This window comes from Camponotus vicinus, unplaced genomic scaffold (assembly GCF_025532165.1).
Source record: "Camponotus vicinus isolate PSW18456_S1 unplaced genomic scaffold, iyCamVici1.0 SCAF_3, whole genome shotgun sequence".
In the NCBI taxonomy this organism is placed as follows: Eukaryota; Metazoa; Arthropoda; class Insecta; order Hymenoptera; family Formicidae; genus Camponotus; species Camponotus vicinus.
This window is the reverse complement of record NW_028141967.1, coordinates 4,370,317-4,394,973: the sequence shown is the minus strand read 5'-3', so window position 1 is coordinate 4,394,973 and position 24,657 is coordinate 4,370,317. Positions and strand designations below refer to the sequence as shown.

Sequence of the window (24,657 nt, the reverse complement as noted above, 5' to 3'; positions counted from 1 at the left end):
AGAAAAATATACAAACTAATATCATTAAATTATACACTTTAAATAAAATGGAGCTCTATCATAAAATATTGCATATTGGATTCCGTGTATATGTTGTGCCTAAATTATACTGAAAGGCAGGAAGAGAAAGAGGCTATAGTACATTGTAACGAATTGCTATTAATGTTATGATGGCGAAGTTGAAGTCGCATGTAAAACGAAAGAGTCGGGAAATACTTTGGATAATTAACAACGATGATGTGAACGAGACATCGATTTCAACTAATTTACTCTTATTTGGACGTCAAGTCCTTTTCTTTCTTCCGCTCGACCGCTTTGCGCATAAATAATCGAGCTACAGCGACTTGTCTGACGCTTTATCGGAGAATTAAATCGTGAATTAAAAATCCACGTGTCTTCGGCAGTAATCGGCAACGATCACGAATGTCAGTGACTATCATCGAGTGCATAGGTTTATGAAACTCAATAGTCCATAAATATATCTAAAAAGTATTAAAAGAATCCAGCGCCTGCGACAATAGACATTATTTTATTATCTGGTCATTATTGACTCATTAATTTTTATATCAACGATTTTTAAATAATTTCCGATAAAACAAAATTTGTGTTGTATTTTTTATAATCTTTGTTGTAGAGAAGTTATTTTCGTGACTTTAATCAAGTATAATATAAGTTTAATGAAAGAGAAATGATTGTAAAATCAATTTTTTGGAAAATTTTGAAGTCTTGCATAAAAGAATTAGTTTATTTAATTTTTATCGGTAATTTGACTTTATTTTATTTTATTTAAAATGATATGAAATTCATAAATATTATGGATTATCTGTAAATATCACAAGACAGAGATTTTATAAAAAAAATTATTACAGAGGATTGATTAGTTTGTATATAAATATTAAAATTAGATTTTTAATATTTTGAAAGAAAAAACAACTTGTTAATAAATTTATTAAGAAGTTTATCCAAACAAAAATATCTATCGCGCGACTTATTCATTTGAGATAAGAATCGAGAGAGAGAAACAGTATGAAAATTTTAATTTATTCTGTTATAGATATATTTGCGCGAATTGCAATTATTTCTTTAGCGATTTTCCTCGATATATATTATATCGTGTCTCGAATATACATTATATCTCGCATCGCGCAAAATATTTCTTATTGATATATAATTTACACAGATTCTTATATCTTTAAAACATACATTTTAATACAGAGTGTCAACTTGTCAGTGGTTATTAAATATAAGCTATTTTTATCTATAGATAATCATTGATTGATATTCTATCCATTAGTACAATAATTATATTCCGTTCAATTATAAATAGCTACTGTAGCTCCACTGATAACGTCGCTGTTAGCGGTCTATAATATAATATATAAAGCCTGTTATCATTATCATTACTAAATTAAAAGAGTGAAGTATAATAACACATCATCATCGAATAATTTAGATAATGGAAAGCGATGATGTGTAGCTTATTAATGATCAAAATTAGGGATTTAAATAATAAATGAATATTTAATTAAAAATATGTATATACGAGGAATATTTATATTGATATAAAATAATATTAATATAAAATAATATTTGGGATGACAACAAACCGGCTGGCGTGCGGCCTTGGTTTGTTTACACGCCGTATATACGCGAGTCTTTCTATCATTCGTTTAACGAGACTCGAGCTGGTAGTAGCAGAAGCTTTCATGTATTCTTTCTCGAAACGCGATCATTCTTTACGAACATTTAGCAATTACGATTAATCAATTCTACGATTAAATAATTGTAAATGCATCCAGAAAATGTTTTGCACGATTTATTCATTAAATAGAAGCGATAGAGAATAGAAATTATAAATTACTGTCCGTGATATATCACATGTTTAAGTCCGACAGTAAGAACTTTTAATGAATTATATAAACTTTTTGCGAGTGTGTGCAACGTACCCTCTGACGACCCTTTGACAAGCTGAGAGGAGGAGGAGACTTCGAGGCATCGAGTCCATTGGCGGAGTAATTTTGGGGTGAGTAATATTTATTATATAATAATTTTAAAAATGTTCTTTTAAATATTTTTTATATAATAATATTTTTTTATATTAAAAATCTATAATTCTCTCTGTAAAAATTTATATACTTAAAAAGAATAGTCTTCCAAAATTTAAAAAATTCATTCATAAATATTTGTTTATATTGTATCGAATACTGAATAAAATTCAGGAATAATTTTTTTGAAATATTAATAATTTTGGATAATAATATTAATAATTTTTTTTCAAACAATAATTTCGTTATAATTTAATGAGGATTTTTGATGAGTTTTGATTTTTAGTTATTATAGTTATTATAGATCAACGCAGAGTTTTAATTATTGCGCATCGAATGAATCGCAAATTTTTATTTTATAATAAAAAATGCTAACTGCATAGACTACTTTATCTTCTATTCTATTATTATATTCTCTTAATTTTCTACTTTTTAAATTTCTATTTGTCGCACACAAATGTTTAGACAGATTTTGGCGTACTTGGCGTGCATTTATCTGCCTCATCTATTTATTAAAAAGATCCTACTATCACGCCACGTTAAAAATTCGCAAAAAAGAAACTCGAGGACTTGATATATGCGACTTGCATGTGCGCCAAATGCACGACAGCTACGAATATACGGCGCAGATACTCGGCGAGGATCTCGCGCGCTTGCACGGGAAACTTTCTAATGCCTGCATTAATATTTTTGTGCCTGGGAGCTAGAGCCGGAGTTGCGTCAAAAGGTCGGGCGCTCGCAGTTTCTTGCACGCGCGCCGCAAAACGGCCGGATATGGTACATCGAATTTAACGGCGAGAAAGAAACAGAAAGAAAAAGAGAAAAAGATGATACGATATTCCATTCCATCGAATAGATATTATTTCGATTGAATTCGTTCGCGATTAGCATTATTGTTATCCCGAAGGAGCAAAGATTTTTGCCCCCTCGATTTGCAATCAGTCATTGATCACAAATGATAGATTAATATATTTATTTGTTAGATGGCGATGAGATAATTCTTTTATCTTTCCATGTTTAATACGAATTTTTCGTATCTTTATCAGAAAAAAATTTATTAATTTATTAATTTATTAATTTATTAATTTTCCTTAATTTTTTCAGAGCGTAATATTTTATACTGATATTAGTTATTTTTATTATTAATTTCATTTGCACATTAATTATCGCGTGCTGGTTCTATTATCTTTTTTTACATCAAGAGAGAGTTGATTTTGATTAATATATCATAAGAATCTTTCTTTCAATTTTAATGTTAATAATTGTATTTAATTTTTTTTTATAAAATGTAATTCTTCGTAAAAAATATTATATATTTCGTCTTCTTTTCCGAGAATCATTGTCTTAAGATCTTCGCATCCGGAAAAACCCTGGGATCCTCGCTCTGGAATTTCACAGACTGCGAAATTCCCGAGGCGTTTCGCGCTCATCTGCGGCTTCGCGATCGCGAATTCCGTTAGCGCTAAATCGGGGAGAAAAATGTCGATGACTCGGGAAATCTGATCCTGATTTCTTGCCGGTCTGGAACGAAGAGGCAACGGCAGCATCCGATGTTCCCGTTGAATTAGCAACGCGCGCGCGCGCGCGCGAGAAAATTGCACGCCTCTTACACGTCGGCGGAAGGTCATCACTGGGACGTACCCGTTCGCGAAAAGAGGTAAGATCGTTTCATTTCAGATATATATCTATCGGTAATTGTCCTTGATAACGGGAATGCGTGTAACGGGGCGGCCTGATATACTATATATCGCTTTGTTCCCCCGCAGGATCACAGACTCTATTATCGATATACGGCACGGCATTTCATCGAGGAGCGGAATTCAAAACGCCCACCTTCCAATTATCTTTCCGAATTAGATTCGCTCTACAATTATACTTTATATCGCACGCAATAAATATATCATAATTGGATAAATTTATATCTAAACAGTACACATATAATTTTTTATACACGAATGTGTCATTCATCTTTTTAGAATCCATTAATTATTTATAAATTTTAGAATAAATATTAATAATTATAAAATTATATAATTATATTTTTATTATAAATTTATTATAAATATATTTATATAATTATATTTATTATAAATTTATATTTATTATAAATATTAAAAATATTAATATAACTACATAAATAAAGATTATTAATATATTAATATAAATTAAGAGAGAAATTTGTGTTTTAAATATTATATATAATCTATGTCTAATATATAAATTTATATAAATCATTTATTATAAATCAAATATTAAATAATATAAACATTAAATATTAAATATTAAATAATTATTAATATAAAATAATATTTTAATAAGTATGGCCATATTTCGCGTATTTCGATTCGACATTAAGTTACAACTAGATTTGCCGGAGAGGCAGGCATTCATTAATTTCACAGGACGCTCATTAATTCTACAGCCATTGCACAACACATGCACCTGAACACGACGATATTTCGATTCTGCTCGTTTACCGGATCGTTTCTCGCGCCGACGAGAGATATGATATACGACGCGACGGTCTACGTAAACGGTTATTACCGCGACGTTTAATTAACGCGCGGATAATTAGCCGCGACAGGGATTTATCCCGACTTGGCAAAATCCCGCGTTCGCGAAATCTCCCGATTTTTGCCGCGCGAAACTTCTCTTTTTCTCTCTTTCCTTTTGCCCCACCCCCCCCCCCCTCTCGATTCGAGCGCGATTCATTTAATCATCGCGCGATTTCTATCGAGAACTCGTTATAATCTCTTCTTGCAAGCTCTTATCGTCGTCTTCATCGGCGAGATAAACCTCCATCACGTGGCTCAATATTTATTACAAAATATATTAATAATTACTTGATAAACCTCTGGGGCAATAATAGATAACCTCACATTGAAATTAAATGAAAACTCGGGGCGATAATCTGCCAATCATTGCTCTCATGCTTGGCTCTCGTTCTGCCGCGAATTATAGCGCGAGACGATAATTACGTGGCGTAAATCACACTTAGCGCTATTTTCTTATTAAAGATTTCCTTTTTTCAAGAGAACCAATTTTAAGATGGAACGATTGAAAATGAAACGTTTCTCGGAAACTTAAGTCTCATAATGAAAGAGAAGATGAGGTCGAATGGAGCAAAATCTAATTCCTCTTTCAACTTGAAGTGAACTTCATTTTAACGAATTGAATTCCTCTTTCAATTTCAAATCAATTTTATAAATAATGATAATTAATAATAATAAATAATTTTAATAATAAAATGATAATAATTTTAATTAAATAATAATAATATTTTTAATAATTAAATAGTAATAATAATTTTAATAATTAAATAATAAATAATTTTATAAATAATAATAAATTTAATAAAATTTTGTTAATGAGTCTCGAAGAAATATAAATATATAAAATGTTAAAAATTTGCAATTTACGATAAATGAATTTTTTTTCTATAGATATTCTCTCGTTCCCTTCAAATTTCTCAAGAAGTTTATATAATTGAAAGGAACAACACTATCAAATATTAATAAAATATCTCTAAATTTTCTGTCACGAAAAATTAATCATTTTTATATTCCAATTTTATTTTAAATATGTGAAGTTAAATTTTAAATAAAATCTAACCGTAAATAAGCTCGTAAAAAAATTACGTTATTGCACAAACAAAATCACAAACAACCTAGTAGGATTCCGCTATCATTCAGTGTCACCGATCTTCGTGACGGGAGATTAACGTCTTCCTCTTTCCCGTTAATATCGAAAGCCGCGGAGGGATACTCGCGAGCTTTTACATAAGCGCGATAAACCTCATCTCGGGTGCGTTTAGGCCTTAATTAGCGGACCCCCCGGTACGTAACCGGCATGTTCCGATATATCGGCGTAAACGCGTTTTACGGCGGAGAAAGTCGGTTACATATACATATATTTAATAAGCAGCGGGAAATCCTCTTCTCCCCCCCCCCAGTCGCCTCCCCTCCCCTCGTCCCGTTTTTCAGCCCTCGCAAAACGATCCGGGGACAGGCTCGTATATCTCGCCCCGATATCTCGACGCGCGATGTATTTATGGGCCTGCGAGAAGAGGATCGGCTCATTATCATTAGCGGATCTCGTAATTGTGCATCTGTCGTGTAAACGTCCTCTCGCGAGAAATCGAGCGGCGAGGGTAAGAAAGGTTCAAAAGACTTGCGACCGCGAGATCTTGATACATTTTTTTTTACATCCTCCGCCGAGAATCGAGGCTGAAGGATTCCGATTAAAGTATTTACGGCGCGTTAATCGTGTCGATTCCGAATCGCGAGTCCCGCAATTGTTATCAGTCGCCTCGCATGAAATAAATCTCGGCTTGAGAAATAAAGGAATTAATAAAGATAAATAGCTTGTGGTTTTTCGAGACTTGTGTCAGTCTCGTATAATTTATTATCAGGATTTATTTCGAAATTGCTTTAATTCATTTAATTTTTTAATTCATTTATTATCTGGAATATTAAAAAAATTTCCAATAAGATTAGCGAATAACGTTCAGCCTTGTCTCTCCCATCTAGATTCCTTCTCCATTTCTTTTTGTCACTCAAAGTATAATTCTACACTAATTTTGCAATTTTTTATAATTTTTTGTAATTTTTATAATTTTTTGAAATAAATCTCGGCTTGAAAAATAAATGAATTAATAAAGATAAATAGCTTGTGATTTTTCGAGACTTGTGTCAGTCTCGTATAATTTATTATCAATATTTATTTCGAAATTTCTTTAATTCATTTATTTCATTTAATTCATTTAATTTTTTAATTCATTTATTATCTGGAATATTAAAAAAATTCCCAATAAGATTAGTCAATAATGTTCAGCCTTGTCTCTCGCATCTAGATTCCTTCTCCATTTCTTTTTGTTTTACTCAAAGTATTTCTACACTATTCTACACTAATTTTGCAATTTTTTATAATTTTTATAATTTTTATAATTTTTTGAAATAAATTTTGGCTTAAAAATTAAGTGAATTAATAAAGATAAATAGTTTGTGATTTTTCGACTTGTGTCAGTCTCGTATAATTTATTATCAGGATTTATTTCATCCGAAATTTCCCATTAAATTAATTATCTGGAATATTTAAAAGATTCCCAATAACTTTGTCTCTCACATCTAGATTTCTTTTTGTGTCATTCAAAGTATAATTTCTACACTAATTTCGCAATTTTTTATAACGATATCTGCTAATATCATATCATATCAGTCTGATCATTAGTCATATCACATCCTTTAGTATTTTCTCTCATTAGTCGATTTTTTATTTTTTATATTTTATACGCGATTAGAGGCGATCTCGATCATCCGGCATTACCGACATCATATTGTCGCGGATGCACAGTATCTCTGACATCCTTACGTCGTGCTAATCTTCGCTTTATCACGTGATTACAGCGCGGAAAAGAAAAGAAATAACGATACGTAATTACATAGTGAAAAAAGAAGGAGAATAGATCGCGTGACGATCGGTAACGGTCGTTCCTCCACCCGGAGCTCATCGTCACGTGACTCCCCGGATATCGGCGAGCGCCAATCGATCGCGATCGATCGATTCTCGATCGGCGCGTTAACGTCGTCACGTTATTAGCCGGGCTTTAAACGGCTAATTACGCGCTCGAGCGCACGGGAGGATTTTTGCGGAAGATTCTTGCCGCCGATATGCGTCTCGTCGTCGCTCGCGACGACGACGAGACGCACAACACAAGTCTAGAAAGTCCGCGAGAGGAGGACTTTTACGCGATCGCTATCGCGCCGACCTAATAATAACAATTTCATCAAAACCAATAGCCGACTACGACGATCGGGCCGCGGCGTGCAATCTTTTCTTTCTCTCGGACGAGTTTCTAAAAGCCAATTATCGCCACCCATCAGTCGGATTCCCGGTGTTGATCCGATAATTCGAGGCGAGTCATCACGGTGTCTGCGGATCCTTCCGGATGAACTCCTCCCCGTTGGAGAGAAATGTATTGTGATGCCATTTCTAGAGAAAAACCGTTAATATAACCGTAATATTTTTTCTCTTCACATTTTTTATTAATATAATTAAAAAATTAAAGTCGCTATATTTTTAATTTCCTTTTTCGTCTCGTTCCGAGAGGTAATTTTAACGAAATGACGAGACTTTTGCGGCAAATTACATCAAACCCGACATGATTCAAATAATTTTCAGTTATAGTAATAAAAATGCTTATTATGCGTCTAATTGAAAATTATCCGAATTATGTCGTGTTTAATATCGCAAAAATTTCGAATTAATTCATTAAAATTATTTTCGAAAAAAATGAATTAAAAATATAAGAACTTTATTTGTTTTATTTAAATTAGTGACTCAAATATATTTTTAATAAAACTACACATTGTGTTTTTGTATCTAAAGACGTCATTCAAGTTCGATTTTGATTTGTTTTTGGAGAATTTAATTAAAAATAATAATTATAACATATACATAACATATACAGGATGGACTATTTAAGTTGATGATGCGAAATATCTCAAAAACGAAGCGTTGAAGAAAACATAGTTGTTTTTTCTTTACACCAATTGATTCCTCTCATTATTTTGTACATAAAAGTATTAAGGTAAGATAATCGAAAAATGAATATTTTACTAGATATTTTATGGTTTATGTAAAATTAAAAAATTATTTCAAGCCTCATAATTCGAAAAGTACTCGATGAAGAAATACTTTATTATAGTATTTTGGAAAGCTCTCGAGGTAAGCTACAAGAATAAGTAATAAAAAATAGGGGGCTCCATTTAAAAAATTGAAGGTGACCTTCACGTGACCTTCAAACGACTTTTCAAGGTCAAACCAATGACACCATCTTATGGCCCCCTTAAAGTCAATTAACTTTTATTTAAAACATTTCTTCAACGCTTCGTTTTTGAGATATTTCGCATTATCAACTTAAATGGTCCACCCTGTATATAACATATATATAACATATACAGCCAATACATAACATATACATAACTATACAGCCAATTAAAATGCGATCTACACTTAAAATAGTAATGATTAGTTCAAATGATCATCTAAAAAACGAGAAATAATGAAAAATCAACTTGCAATGATCAAAATATAAAAATGTTAAATATCTGAAAAAAAATCTTGCTTCTTTTTACTCACATCTCTACTCATTTCCTTTTTTGATAAAACAAACGTTACAGTAATATAATTAATTAAAATTAATTATAAAGCGAATTCGAGGACGACTTGGAGGATACGTGATGCTCGCTAAATTGAGCAAACAAAAAAGCGGACAGGACTCGATCAAAGAATTAAAGTCGCTGCGCGGTTAATTAAGAGTTAATATAGGCAAAGAGCGCCTGTCATATCCGACTCGACGACGTCTGAAATTCCACGCCGAGTAACTATTCAGGGGACCCGCCGTCCGATTAATCACGAGTCCGATGCACCATTCCAGATGTATTGTGCGAGGAGCGGCGAATAAAGAAGAGCCTCTCTGGCTATTCGGCAGCTCGCAGGACCGCGTCGCGAAACGTTTGAATGCGTAATTGATCTCCGTCTTTTGATTCGCTAACAGAGATGTCCGGGACAGTTTCGGACACGGGAATCGGGACGGGATGGGGAGGATAAAATATGAGCGGTGAACGGCGTGCGATATCTCTTCGTCCAGGGTGTCCTAGAATCGGCGAAATGTATGGAGGCTGATTCGAACGTGCCTTTAACGAAAATATCAGCGAACGAGTCCATCGCTGGCATCAAAACGCCGATTTTAATGAGAGATCGGCAAGCAATTTTCTGAGAAAATATACGCGCGATTGAAGAGATTCGGCAATATTCTTCAGAACGAGCGGCCATTTTCGATCATTACGATTAAATGAGGAGCGCAAAGATGGTTATCAAATCAAAAGTACACGCTCTTTTCCTTTTACATCGCGAAGAGATGCTAAACTTATCTTTCGTATATTTATTTTCTTTATTTTTAATTTATTTTCTTTATTCTTTATCTTCTTTATCTTTGATTTAATGATTTCTTAAATTTCTTTAATTATTTTTTTTAATTCTATTTAAATTTTTATAAAATAATTTTTTATCAAATTTATATCAATTACGAATTTTATGACGTTTCTATTTTTAAAAACAATTTCTCCGATGTTTTATATATATTATAATCTCCTAGGTTAGGTTCTATTTATCCGCACAAATTTATTACAACTTGAGAAATCGAAAAGATTTAACAGAAAAATTTTTATGTAAAAAAATCCAACATTTTTTAATTTGATTATCGAAAGATATTTCTTTGTAAAAGCGCTAATAGACGAAAATTTTTTCCTCGCAACGATCGAGATTTCATCTCCTGAAACTCAATTCGAAAACCTCTTGTGTTGGATCGTGAATTAACGGAAGAATCTGAGAGAAATACAGAAGGAACGACCTGTCTGATTTTGCAGCAGCTTTGCTCTCCTCTCTAGGTATCGGGGCAGCGAAGTATGACCATCGTCGTCGTCGGTGCCTCCTCGATTTTCGATTGTTCGGGTTAGCTCGTGCTTGCTATCGTGCCCGCGTACGACGCACAATAGGGCCCCGTTGTGTCGTCGTCGTTACCGTGCCTGCCTCCGCCATTACCGTTCTCATTGTTATCATTGTTATTGTTATTATCTAGCTAGCTAGACGCTATTAACGATTGAAATCGGCCCCGGTTAGATAGTCACCGAGTCATTGCTTTCACATTGGCGGCGAAATGGCCCTCATTTGTACCGCAAAAAAGTATGTAAAATTACACAATAAGCAATAGAAATGAATAATAAATTTCCTTAATGGAAATTAATCTTGTAATTTTTTTTTTATAATATCGAGGGAAATTTTTTAATTGCTCTTATGTCAAAATAAAAAAAAATATATACGTATAATACAACGAAAAATATCTAATTAAATTAAAACATATAAAATGTCCATTATTTTAATAATAAAATTAAATAATTAAAACGAAGGGCGAAAATAAATAATTAAATTTTAATTATTTAGTTTAATTTAATTTAAATTTTAACAACCATGCTTTAATAATATTTTCGTATAAATATTTTAATGTGTCACGTATAAATCATACAATTTTCTCATTTATTTGAAAAATATTATATTATATATTTGTAGCCTATTTCTTATTAATCTTCATCTTTTGTTAACAAAGGTAATTGTACTTTGAATAATTATTTTAGACGTGCACTTTATGTTTCTAATCCAAAAGCGAAGCGACGCCATTGGGAAAGGACGGCGAAGTACATTTGATATATCATGGGGCATACTTATAAGTAGAAACGGTCCGATCGAGCGGCTTGATCCTCAGGCGTGGTTGAGCAAACACAAAAGCGCCTCTTCTCGAGATGCAGAAAACAGGTCCGGCCAACAATCAGCGATGCATGAAGCCTCCTCGGCCGATTTCACAAATTATTTTCGGCCGTAGAAGATCTCTGCGAGTCGCACAGTAATAACATTTAAATAAAATGTATACCTTTCTTTCCTACGTGTACATCTCGCAGCACACATCCAATTCCAGCACAAACTGCATGTATCATACGGACTTGGATATTCGAGAAAATAAAAATTTTTTAACAATATGTAAAAAATCGCGTTTCTTTTCTCAAAAAAATATCAATAATTTTTAATCATTCTTTGCAAAAACAGAATTATAATTTTGCAATTTAATAATTCACCTGTTAGTTTTTTTATTTTCTTCATTTCCAATTTGAATTTAATTTAATAAAATAAATTTTAATTTAATAAAATAAATTTAATTTAATAAAATTAATTTAATTTAATAAAATAAATGTAATTTAATAAAATAAATTATAAATTCTAAATTTATTTTAATAAATTAAAATCAATTATATATATTGAGATATCTGGCGTCGAAAAAAATAACAAATTACAAAAGAAAAGAAAAAACAAAAATGGCGCCGACTTAAGTTTTCGCTCGAGAAAAAATAGACTCCGGTTAAAAGAGATACAATTCTAGTTTCTAGATTTCTTCTCCATTAATCTCGTCTCTATTTATTTATAATTGTCTCTTGACATTATCTAAGCGAAAGCTGGACGTAAATTACGCGATGGGACGAACGGGCGGTGACTGCATCTTCATCTTCGCGATCGTCGAAAGTGCGCGGCGCGCACGTCGTGTTATTATTACAGGCTCGGAGGCGATCATGACCGCGCCCCGTTAATTATTCGTCTCGTCAAAAGATACAGGATCAAATCGCCTCGTCGTTCCACAAAACGAGCGATCTTTCCTGCGCGCGGGATCTGTCAGCTGTTTGTTCTCGAGACGATATCCGCGTGCAAAAAAGCTGCACTGTTATCCGAAAATTACAATGTATTTCAACAGATGTCAGAAAGGATTTCATATTTTAATCAAACTTTTTGCAATCGCGCATTCGTGGGAATAAAAAGACTTAATCTATACCGTAGAAATTGACAGTTTGAATTTCGACATTTTTTAACAAAAATTTACTGCGAGAAACAAGTCGAATTGTTAAAAAATTTTATTCAAATTTAATTGGCCTAGAAAGAATACATTTTTGTGAATAAGACTCGCGGCCCCTTCCCGAGAAAATTCCCAAATTTAACAGATATCATAAAGATTCCTGTCTGGAAAAAATTAAATATTTTATTAATAAAAATTGAAAAATAAATATTCTTTTCTACTCATAAATTATAGGTTATTAAAATCTTATTAAAAATAATAAATCTATAAATTAAATGAAAAATAAATAAAACAAAATTAATTAACTAATTAATTTAAATAAATTAATAAATTGAAGTACTTGTTAAGAGGACTTTTATCACATTTCGATCTCGAGTCGCGTTGGAATAAAATCAATGGAGGAGATTAATGATCGCGCTTCGGTTGGAATGCGCTCTCCTAGAATCAAAATCGCGACGATGACGCGATAAGAGAATCATCGGAGAACGGTCCCCTGTTAATTCCGAGACGATTGCATTAGTTATCAGTCACGGTCGATAGTAGAACGTTGAGGAACGCAGAGGGAGACCCATCTTGCTTCCAGAATTTTTTGCCCCCTGCCTCGCCCATTTTGCTGCCTCTTTCCCTCCCCTCTCTCTCTTGCGATGCGTACCCTTTCGCATTTCCCCTTCTCCCCCTTCCCTCTCCCCCGCCTTTCTCATCGCGAGACGAGAATTTTGCCCTCCTCTCGCTCTGGAGACCTACTTAGGGAATCGCCGCTCCTTCCTTCCTCGTCGTTTGCTCATCGTCCTCGCGACTCCTCTACGAATGATCCGATTAGCGTGACCGATTCTCTCGAAACGAAGTGATGCCAATTACTAAACGCGGGTTCGCGAACTTTGAATAGAATCATGCAGCGAGAATCCCGGAGCTCTCCTTTTGAGGCTCACACAATGAAATTTGCTTGAATAAGGTACAGGACTGTCGTATCTCTGAAAGTTTGAATTTTATAAAAGGAGCTATTAATAAAATAGTAGTGTCTAGTCCATGAAAAACTTGGAGTTCTCAAGAACTTCTTTTATGTCCGGAAATATCAGGGGATTCTCTGAGATTTTATTGGGACTCGGGGAACTTTTTTAAAATTCTCTCCTCGATAATCTTGCTCTTACATATATTGTAAGTAGTCGGCAAATCAAGTAAATTATTTATGGAAGATTAAAATATGTATTATAATTATGATAAATAAAATATTGTAAATATGTATCTTGTAAATATGTATACGTATTTAAATATGTATCTATTTTTATTTATATATTCAATTATTTCTAACAAAAATTTGAATATGCAATACTTATTCCTCATTGTAATTTATAATGAAAATATAATGAATATGGAAAATGAAAATATTATGCAAGAGAAAAATGTTTACTAAAGCTATTTAATTTTTTTCAGTTGCAAATTTAGCATTTAAAACTTAAGCTCTTTGTTTTTTCTTTGTATGAGTGAAAAATGTTAGAAAACGTATATAATAAAATTTATTTTAAAATATCGCGTCACACAAAAAATCTTTAAGATATTCTCTTTATCTGAATTTATGAGTAAAAATACCTGAAAGATCAGGAATTTTTTTACAAGATTACAATAGATAAATCTTAAATATATAAATTTCTTCTGATAAATTATTATGAATTTTAATAAATATAAATAAATTCTAATAAACAAATACCTATCTAATAAATAAATAAGTATAAATAAATCTACTAAATAAATAATTATTAATAAATACGCTTAATAAATAATATTTAATAAATTATTATATATATCATATTAAAAGTCTTTTTATGTAGAAAATAACTGTGTTAATTTTGCTTCATTTTATTCTAAATTTTCTACGTATACATATATTCTAAATTTGAAAAAAAGAACAAACAAATTTATACAACTGGATAAAAAAAAATATATAAATTTATTTTGTCGCAAAAAGGAAAAGACAAGCGAGTAGTCGAAATAGATCAGAGATAGAAGCAAGATAAGACATTGCGTTCCCGTTGAGGTCGCGGTTATGCAAGCGAATATAAGTGCAATCGAAATAATTATCATCGTTATGCAAATGTGCGCGCGATGATTAAATCTTCCCGGTGGAACGCACGACCAGAGGCGTAGTCTCCTTCTCTCTCTCTCTTTCTCGCGAGAAAGGAGAAAAAGGAAACCGGAAAAAAGGAACAAGTCGAGCAAATTAACGCGTACATCCACGTGACGCGCGAGCGTTAGCAAGAAAAATAACGGTGGTTATTTGCGGTATAATTCCGGAAGCCGGCTCTTTTTGCGCGCGTCCCGCCGTGTCGTCCGTCGCCGCGTCGATGATTGCGCTAACTCGATCCACTCAATTCTAGCCGATGCAATTTTGCACAATGTATCAACTGTGTTCTTCTAAATAATCGTATCATTTCTAAAAATATATATATATATTCGTAGCGAAAAAATTGCGGCAAAATGCTCTGAATTTAAAGATACGCTTGTAAAATCAAATTTTTATTACATTATATCCGAGATTATAATGGAAGATATAAATCCTTAAATATATTAAAGAACAATCTTTGAATAAAACGATGATAGAAAAGTACAAAAATTTAATTTATGAATTTCGAAATATGAAACTTTCAATATTTTTTAGGAAAACATAAACTTTAATAACTAAAAAAATATTTTAAATTAAAAAATAATTTAATTAATTTTTAATTAGAAAAATATAAAAGTTGGAAATCAATGTATCTATTTAATTTTAACCAATGTAATTTTATGAAATATATTAATTGCGTTTCAAAGTACAAGCTTCTAAATAGAATAAAAATCATTTTTTAAAGAAAAAGAAATATCGTAGAAATAAAAAAAGTACTCTGGATTTAAAGATACACAGGCAAAGTTCTTATTACATTATATTCGAAATTGTAAGATGTAAATCCTGAAATATGAAACAATCTGAATAAAACAATAGAAAAAAATAAAAATTCAAGCGATAAATTTAAAAGTATAAGAGAAGTTCTTTCAATATTTTAACTTTAATAAAACATAATAAAAAAGTACAAAAGATGAAATTTAATATAAAGATTGTTTTTAAGTAGATGTTTACACAGATGTTTATTAAAGACAATCCTCTCGCGAGACGCATCCGAGGGTTCGAGTGGATTTATCTGCCACGTAAGAGCGTTAATGTGAGTTTCGTGTAACTCAGAGTCCGCGAGTGATTTACTATCTTAATGGAACATGACGTGAAATTTCACTCGGTCATCTCTCAGCCTCCTTTGATAATTAAATTACATTTTGTGCGAGAAGAGTATGATTGGCTTCAATTATAAATGAATCATTTCTAAGATAATTTTTGAGAATTGCCGTCTGATTAACTTACCGCCATCTTTTTTATACATTAAAATCATCGAAAAATATCGAGCAAATTATACACACTTAGAGACAAATATATTAGAGACTTAGAGAAAAATATATTCAATATTTATTATATAAAAAATACTTTAAAAAATATATTTAATATTTATTATATTCAAATTAAAATTAATTGACAGTTGAAATTCTGTATCTTAAAACTTGTAATCGCAATTTAGTTATTTTTTTTGCAGTTAAAACGGCAAGATTCCTTTACGAGATCCAAGGTAAAGTATTAACGCGACGGATTAATCGACCGAATTAATTTCACGCAGATCCTGAAATCTCGCGGGCGAGTCTCGCAGGACAATGATCTCGCCCAGGATACCGTTCGCGCGGTTCAGGGACTCCGAGAGAAGTAGGTTTCCCGCGAATTAGCATAATACATTTGATCGTGCTTCGTGGAATATCGTTAATAACGCAGTCACGGATACCCTTTCGGCTCGCGTGTCCTTCTCGTAGAGAATAAAGTACACGACTATTTTCTCTCTTTTCCTCTCCGCTCCGATCGATTTATATTTATGCGTTATTGGCAAACGCAAATGGCCAGATAACTGAATTCATTTTGCAGTCTCCGGAATAATTTTTATCGATTAATCATTAAGCTTATTCTTTTTCAATACGTGATTTTTTCCACAAAAACTTCCATTATCTTTTTTTTAAAAATTGGAATCCGATATAACAATTTTATTTAATAGTAATTTCATTCAAAAATTTATAATAATATTAAAAAAGTCGGATATAATAATTTTTTTTAATTTAAAAATATATTTGATATATAATTTTTATTAAGAATTTCATAAAATAGATCTTATACATCGAAATAATATAAAAATGGGGTATAAAAAATTTTATGCGATATGAAAAAAATGGAGGAACACACTTGAGTCTCAAATGCATAGGTGTTGCTTCGAAAAAATGTGTGAGAAATGAAAAGAATCGGCACGCGATCTCGAGATTGAGTCGATTTTTACGGGTGTCGCTCTCCAAATAAATCAATCGAACAAACGACGTGTGTTTCTTTGCAATGAGAATTATAAGCTGACAATGCGGCATGTGCAATATCCATACGGCGAGCATAATCGATTTTCCGCGGCGGATATCGATCGCGCGCTCGCGAAACCTTGAACGTTCATTTGCAACTTAATGAAGGAACGAGACGCGAAGCGTAGAGCGCACGCGCGCTCGGAAAAAAATCGCGAATTCGATCCGTCAATCTTGCTCCTTCTGTCTCTTTCTCGTGCGCGCGTGCATACAATCGGCGCTTTTGAAAGATCGGATCGAAAATCTAATTACTGTCCTTTTCAGCCGCAGCGCGATTTTATAAAACAGTCGCTCGAATCGATTCGCGATTTCCGACGGACAATTCGAGCTGCCCGCACAAAGCGATCGTTTATGACGGATTGTCTTGAAGAGATTCTATGTTAAGAAAAAAGAAAGATCGGGAGACAATCCGGAGATAAATCGATAGGAAAGATATAGTGATAAGTCGATATTATTAAAGGCTTAGTTTACACCGTAACAGTATGAAAAATTGATAATTTGTAGACATTTTTTTTTAAGAATATTAAAAATTGATCTTTGCAGTTTTATTGATATTTGTTTTTATTGATATTTAATCCTTTTTTTTTTTATCAATATAAGGGTATGTTTGAAAATGCATAGTTTAACGATGTGTGATACGCTGCTCCTTTTATTTAATAATAAAAATTTAATTAAAAATAAAATTAAAATTAAAATTAAATTAATAAAAATTAAATTAAATTTTATTTAAAATTTATATATAATATAATATTAATATACTTAATGATATTAAAAAATTCAAATCGGATATAATAATTTTATTTAAAATTTTACAATATATTCAATGTATAATATTTTTATTTAAAAAATATAATCAAAATGAATAATCGGTCTACCCTTATTTTTGGGATGTTAAATCTAATTTCATTAGAAAAAATTGACAAAGTAGTATAATATTTTAAAATTAAATATTTAAATTTTGCAGGAATGTATTTATTTCTTGAAAATTAGAAAAATATTAATTATTAATTTTTCAACTTTATTAGTTTTTATCGGATACAAAATACCACATTCTATGTCAACCTAATTTTGATGTAATTTCTAAAAAAAATAAGAAAATGCAATATTCTGCGTGAAATTTTTGGAATACGAGGATTTTTCACATTTAACGACGATCCAATAAGTATGTATCTCGGAAGGTGGGCATCAAGAGCACGAGAAATTGATGGAGCTAATTAAGGTGGGATTTGAATAGAGAGAGGACCGATGCGGACCACTTAGGATCGGAGGGAATCGTTCGGGTTAGGATAATTTTCCGGGATAATAGTGGGTGGAGTAACGGAATTGTGGAACTAGAGTAGACTCGACGAGCAATTATCGAGTCTTTATCAAAGGGGGAGTTCATGGCGATTACGTGACCTTTCACTTTTCCACAATTTAGTAACTCGACCGGCTGGTGACGTAAGCGCGATCGCGTTGCATGCCGCTAAACACTCGCGGTTACGATGATTTTAACACATCGTTGCTTAGTTTAATCGATCGTTCTCTCAGAAAAAACACGCATCTTAAAGTCATGATAATTTATTATATATTCTGCATATTTATTTTATTTTTAATTTAATTCAAGTTTCTTTATTTAGTATTTTATTCGTTTATTTAAGTATTTATTTTTATTCATTTTCTTCTTTAAATTTAGTTTTATTTAAGTAATTTTTATATTTTTTAATTTTAATTTCAATTTTTATATTTTTATATTTACTTTTATTTGCATTCTCTTTTCTTTCTCTTTTATGCTATTTTTAATGCTATTATAAGTCATTCTTTTTTTTTCTCTTTTATGAAATAGATTTTTCCTCGTATATTATGCTAAATAAATAAATAAATATTTAAAAAAAATCCGCGAAAAGAATACGTGATAAATGTCGATATTTTTTTGGACAAAGAGGAACAATTTTTTAATTAAGAATGAAAAGAATTAAAAGTTGAAATATATTTTTATAATTACACATTTAAAATGTTGACTTCTTTCATTTTAATTTCCATTCTTTTCAATATGATTTTTAAATAATATAATATTTCAATATGATTTCTAAATAATATGATTCCTAATATATAATGTATGTAATAAAATATATAATATATGTAATAAAAATATATGTAATATATGTAATAAAATATGTAAATACTAAATAAATCCAAATGAGTCTGAAATTTTTTTCGAAATTCAACGTCTCGGGTTCAACGATCTGATAGAGCCTGATTGCTCCATTTGAAACAGTATACTATCTAACGCCTGACACTTACAGAGAGACGCGGTGTGTTAGCTTTGCAGTGTATCAGTTTGCGGCAAATCGTCTCGATTTATCTCGAGAATTTGAATCGCGGTGCGACTCTCAAGGCCTCTCGCGCGCGAAGGATTTATTTATTCCCCATGGTTATGCATGGGACTCTGAACGAGATAGGAATTAGGCGATCACGTTCCTGCCCGCAAGGTGCATACGCCACGACCATAATCGCGATAATATTCCGCCTGCCCGGAAGACACACATACAATGTTCGCCGCGACGCGCCGCGCGAATTGCATTGAATGCAATTACTATGTAAGTCGTCGATCGCGACTCGGGTCCACGTTCCTTCTTTCCTTTCTTCTTCTTTCTTTCTTTCTCTCTCTCTCTCTCTTCTCTCTTTTTTCTTCTGCCTTCTTTTCCGCGAGCGAAGCTCGCGCGCGCCCATCCGTGAGAGTTTGCAACCATTCATCATTGAAATGTGCAACGTGCGGCATTGCACCACTATGTACGACCGACACCAGCGCAAATAGAAAGAAGAAAGAGACGAACGTATGATTTCATTCGTGGGTCCGCGCGGTTGCGTCGTCTCTGCCCGAGAATCAATCATGTGTATGATTGTTAGAATAAAAATATTGAATTTAAATCGAGAGAATTTCATTACAACTATAACATGATTAATTATAGAGGATAAGATCTGAATCTAAAGAGGAATTTTTTAAAAATATTTTTAAAATTATTCATCTGGAAGAAAGAGATTCTCAAATTGAAAATGTTAAATAAATTAATTTAATAATTGAGATAAATGATTCAATAGAAGAAATAATGTGTTGAGATAGATAAATATCGGGGTAATCAGAATATGGATTAAATATATCTTTTAATTCTAAAAAAGATATTAAGGAAAAAATATTAAGTTTCCAATAAATTTACAAATAAATTGAATATTTTAAAGAAAATTTATTTAATCAACATATAAAATAATTAAAAAATCAATCTAAATTGAATATTTTAAAGAAAATTATTTAATCAACATATAGAATAATTAAGAAATCAATCATGTATGATTGTCATAATCAATAAGTAAATCCATTAATCATGTTATAGAAAGAGAGAATTAGAATAAAATTCCCTCAATTTATACTCAAATATTGAGATGGAGGATAAAGATGGATAAAATGGATTGAGATGGATAAAATCTCTTAATTATTCAAAAGAAAAATTCAAAAAAAATTATTTGTTTGGAGAAAAGAGATTCTTATTAAACTAAAAATATTTGAAAAGTTAACTTACCAATCAAAATAAATGATCCAATGGAAGAAATAATGTTCAAGATAGATAAGTATCGAGAAATAAGTTTCAAGATAGATAAGTATCGGGGTGATCTAAGTATCGAGAAAGAGAAATGTACTTCTTAAAAATTCTCAAGTTTCAATAAATATAATTTCAATAAATATAAAATAATACACATAATTTGAATATTTAAACAAAATTATTTAACGAAGCTATAGTAAAATTATGGAAATTTATTTTACAATCGTGGTACTCGATTATATGACTCGAATAAATGTTTCATGAAGTCGAAATTTTTGAAATCTGATATTTGATATGGAATCATGCGATTCGACAGATGAATCTTTATGAATATTTATTTGAGAATCTATCGTCGATTTTTCTTTTGATCTTTGTCAAGTCGATATTCTCGTGAAAAAAGCAAGTGCATTTTGTTGAGATCAGCTCTTCCTCAAAGCTACCGATATATATATTTAATAATAATTTAAAAATATTAATAAATAGTATTAATTTAAATATAGTATTATTTAAAAAATACTAATTTATATTAATATAATTAATAAGATAGAATAATAATTGATATCTATCCAAACTTTAGGAAATTAATATTTATTCAAACCACATTAGAAAATAGTGACAAATTAAAGAAACAGCAAATTTTTCGCAAAGCATAGTTAAAATTAATAATATTAGAATTATTAATTAATAATATAAAATATAAATTAATAATAAATTAATTATGAATTCTTAGTATTTCTTTATTAACACTACTATTATACATGTATAATTATATATTTATTTATTTATTTATTTTTATAGAAAAGCGAAAGAAGCTGAATGAAGAAAGTCATCGCACCGTTTCGAGGATTCACCTCTCTCGATTAGCCCGCGGCGTTCTTTGGATTTCCTGGAAGCAAGTACTCATCTCGACCGGTGTACGGGTATCAGGCACAAAGGAGGTACTTTCGCGATATTCTGCGTGAAAATCGCGAACGCAATCCATCCAGAGCGCCATCCAGAGATGCCTAGGACATCTTTATGCACGTGACATCTGCAGGAGCGGAAGCTGTAGACGAAACGCGGAACACAAGACGAAGGAAGAAAGGTAGTGCGCTTTCGATAATCCTGTACGTTATTCCTCTCGCCAACATTTTAACGCGAGAGCGGCGCGATTTTACATAAAACGCGCGATTTTACGAGACGCATAAGAGAGAAAGTCTCGGATCGCTCTGCAGTGCTTGCAGTCATTTAGAGATCATTCCGGGACTCGTCGTAAACCGCAGCCTCCTGCGTCCGCAATTTATCTCCTTTTATCGTCGCAGGAATCGGGTCACCGATAACTTCTTACTCCGCCCTGCGATGTTTTATGCGCGCGAAATAAATTTTCAAAGATTCGTCTCTTGGATCTCATGGTTGCATGTCAAACAAATTCTAAAAGCTTCGATTTCAGGAAACATTTATTCAATCGAGTCAATAATCAAATACCGCGATCGTAATAATTCTTATATTCAAAAGAAGCTTTCCGACTTTTTACTTTATTATTAAGTTTCTATAATTATTCTATATCTTTATTACCTAATTTTCTTTCAAATATTCAATTTATATTTGTTCGAATAAAATTACTTCAATTTTTTTTAGGGATTTTGAGAAGGATTTTAGGGATCTTGAAGAAATACCTCAACAATACTCAGGATTACCCCGATTATCTTGAAACATTATTTCTTCCATTGGATCATTTATCTCAATTGTTAGATTAATTTTTGTTTTTGTGTGGTTTGAAAAAATCTCTTTCTTTCAATGAAATAATTTTAAATATATATTAAATATATATTAATTTCAAAATTAAATAAAAAATTTATATTACATTTAATTATTTGACTAAATATATGATTATTATGATAAAAATATTAAGTTTAAATTGAACGAATTCTGTAATAATGATGATTAACTGAAGGATAAAATTTGAATCATTCTAAAAAATTTAAAATATATATTAAATATATATTTTAAAATTTAAAATATATATTAAATATATATTTTAAAGATTTGGATTATTCTAAAGAATTTAAAATATATATTAAATATATATTTTAAAGATTTGGATCGTTCTAAAGAGTTTAAAATATATATTTAATATATATTTTAAAAAAAAGAATCTTATCCTTCAATTAATTACTATTATTATAAAATTTGTTCAATTTAAACTCAATATTTTTATCATAATAATCATATTTATTCAAATAATTAAATTTAATATAAATTTTTTATTTAATTTTGAAAATTCATATGACAGATAAAATGGATTTAAATTCCATATATGAAATCTTCCTTTCATTAAAAATTCACACTTGATCCTTAATGTTACAAAATTCAAATTCTCTCCTACTTACGATAAAATCTTCTTCCATGATTTTAGTATATAAATTACTAGTATAAATTCCGCTCTTAAAAAATGAGATGAATGGATGCGCGGCGTTCTTTAGCAACTAGATGAAACGGATGCAATTTCAGCGGCGGCAGCCGCCGGACATTGTTTCTCCCTCATATCGCTCTACAAATCATATCTCAAGCTTGCACACGATCGCCACTTTCAAATAGTCTCTGCCCAACTATGCGAACAGCGTTGAATTAACGACGCGATTTCTAAAACGAGCGAGCGCGAGGAATATCGCGCGCGTTGCTAGCGATATCGTCCGATGCTTATTCTCGCCGCGGGCGAGAAATTAATTGCGGGATATATGTCCGAACTACTTTAACATTTTTTTCGCAATGTCGGATTAATCGAAAGACGATTCGATATCTCCCCCCACTTGAGCTTCTCACGTTCACTCGAAAGAGAGAAAAGGGAGGGGCGAAGGGAATAGAAAAAATTCTTGATAAAAAGAATTTCAAAATTCCTCGCGATGTTATCTCTCGTAAGGAAATATCTGAAACTTTTCATCGAACGATAATTTTGCGGTGATTTTGAATCTCGTCTCTTCGCGAAATTTGCGGTGTCATTTCTTTCTCTCTTTACGAGAACGAAGTAATATGATATCAATTTCTACACTTTATTTTAGACAAACCAATAGCGTTCCGGGAGACAAACGATACAATCTTCTCGCGATACGCACAAACGGAACGCTGGCAGATTGTATCGATCGGTATGAAATTACACTCGTCTATATAAAACGTGAGATAAATTACGCGCCACCGGTTGCAAAAAAAAATGATAAACCTTATCGGCCGACGATGCGCGCGAGACAGGCTGAAATTAAACGCTATTTTTCTCGCCGACGCGGGGAAAGTTACGGTTCCGCGACGTCGCGGAATCGATTCTGTGTCATTTAAATGAGTTTGTCACGTTTCGCGATACCGTCACATATAACTCGCCAATAAGCCGTGACATGTAATGCCATAAAGGGAGGATAAATTAAAAATATTATTTAATTAGAAGGAAAATAAGGATATCAAGTCGAAATTAAAACTTATTTATTAAGATGCACGAATCATTATCTTTTCTCAATTAGATATTATCAAAAAAGAATCATCTAAAATATTATCAAATAATATTTAATAATTAAATTATAATATAATATATATGTAATAATTATATATATAATATAATATAATTATAATATTATATATATATATATATATATATAATTATATAACAATTATATATATATGAGTATATATTGTATTATATAAATAATTATATTACTTTATATAATTATATAATTCATATAATAAAAAATATAATAAAATTATATAAAAATTATATAATGAAAAATTTTATTTTATATATATAATTATATTATATAATTATATAATAATTATAAAATAATATATAAAAAATATTTCTAAGATATTATTAAAAATTTAAATTCTTTTCTAATTTATTTCTACAAAATTGCAGCACACGAATGCAATTACGTCGACGACGCAGCACGCAATACGCCAACGCGAAGCGTTGAAGTTTCTAAGCGAGCGACCCAAACGCATATTGAAGTCTCCGCGAAACGCGTAGGGAGCGTCGCTTACATCACTGCTACGACGTGGTCCTGAAGCATCGAAGTTTCCGCTAGAGACGCTTCTGGAGATTTTAACGCGCGGCGCGCGGTTGGGTCGCTCGCGCGGGTGACTTCGTGTCGGCATG

General features: G+C 31.5%; 1 long non-coding RNA gene across 2 annotated transcripts in view; it reads left to right on the top strand.

Moving 5' to 3' along the window:
• Positions 1–1,131: 1,131 nt before the first annotated feature.
• The window catches only part of LOC145968808 (uncharacterized), a 33,650-nt gene continuing 10,124 nt past the window's right edge, over positions 1,132–24,657 (top strand). Inside the window, exons 1-4 of one of the 2 annotated variants that reach the window (XR_014437862.1) lie at positions 1,132–2,023; positions 3,380–3,702; positions 11,269–11,505; positions 21,339–21,624. This is a non-coding gene — a long non-coding RNA (uncharacterized LOC145968808). The remainder of the gene's footprint in view (positions 2,024–3,379; positions 3,703–11,268; positions 11,506–21,338; positions 21,625–24,657) is intronic. The other variant, XR_014437864.1, reaches the window with a different exon arrangement.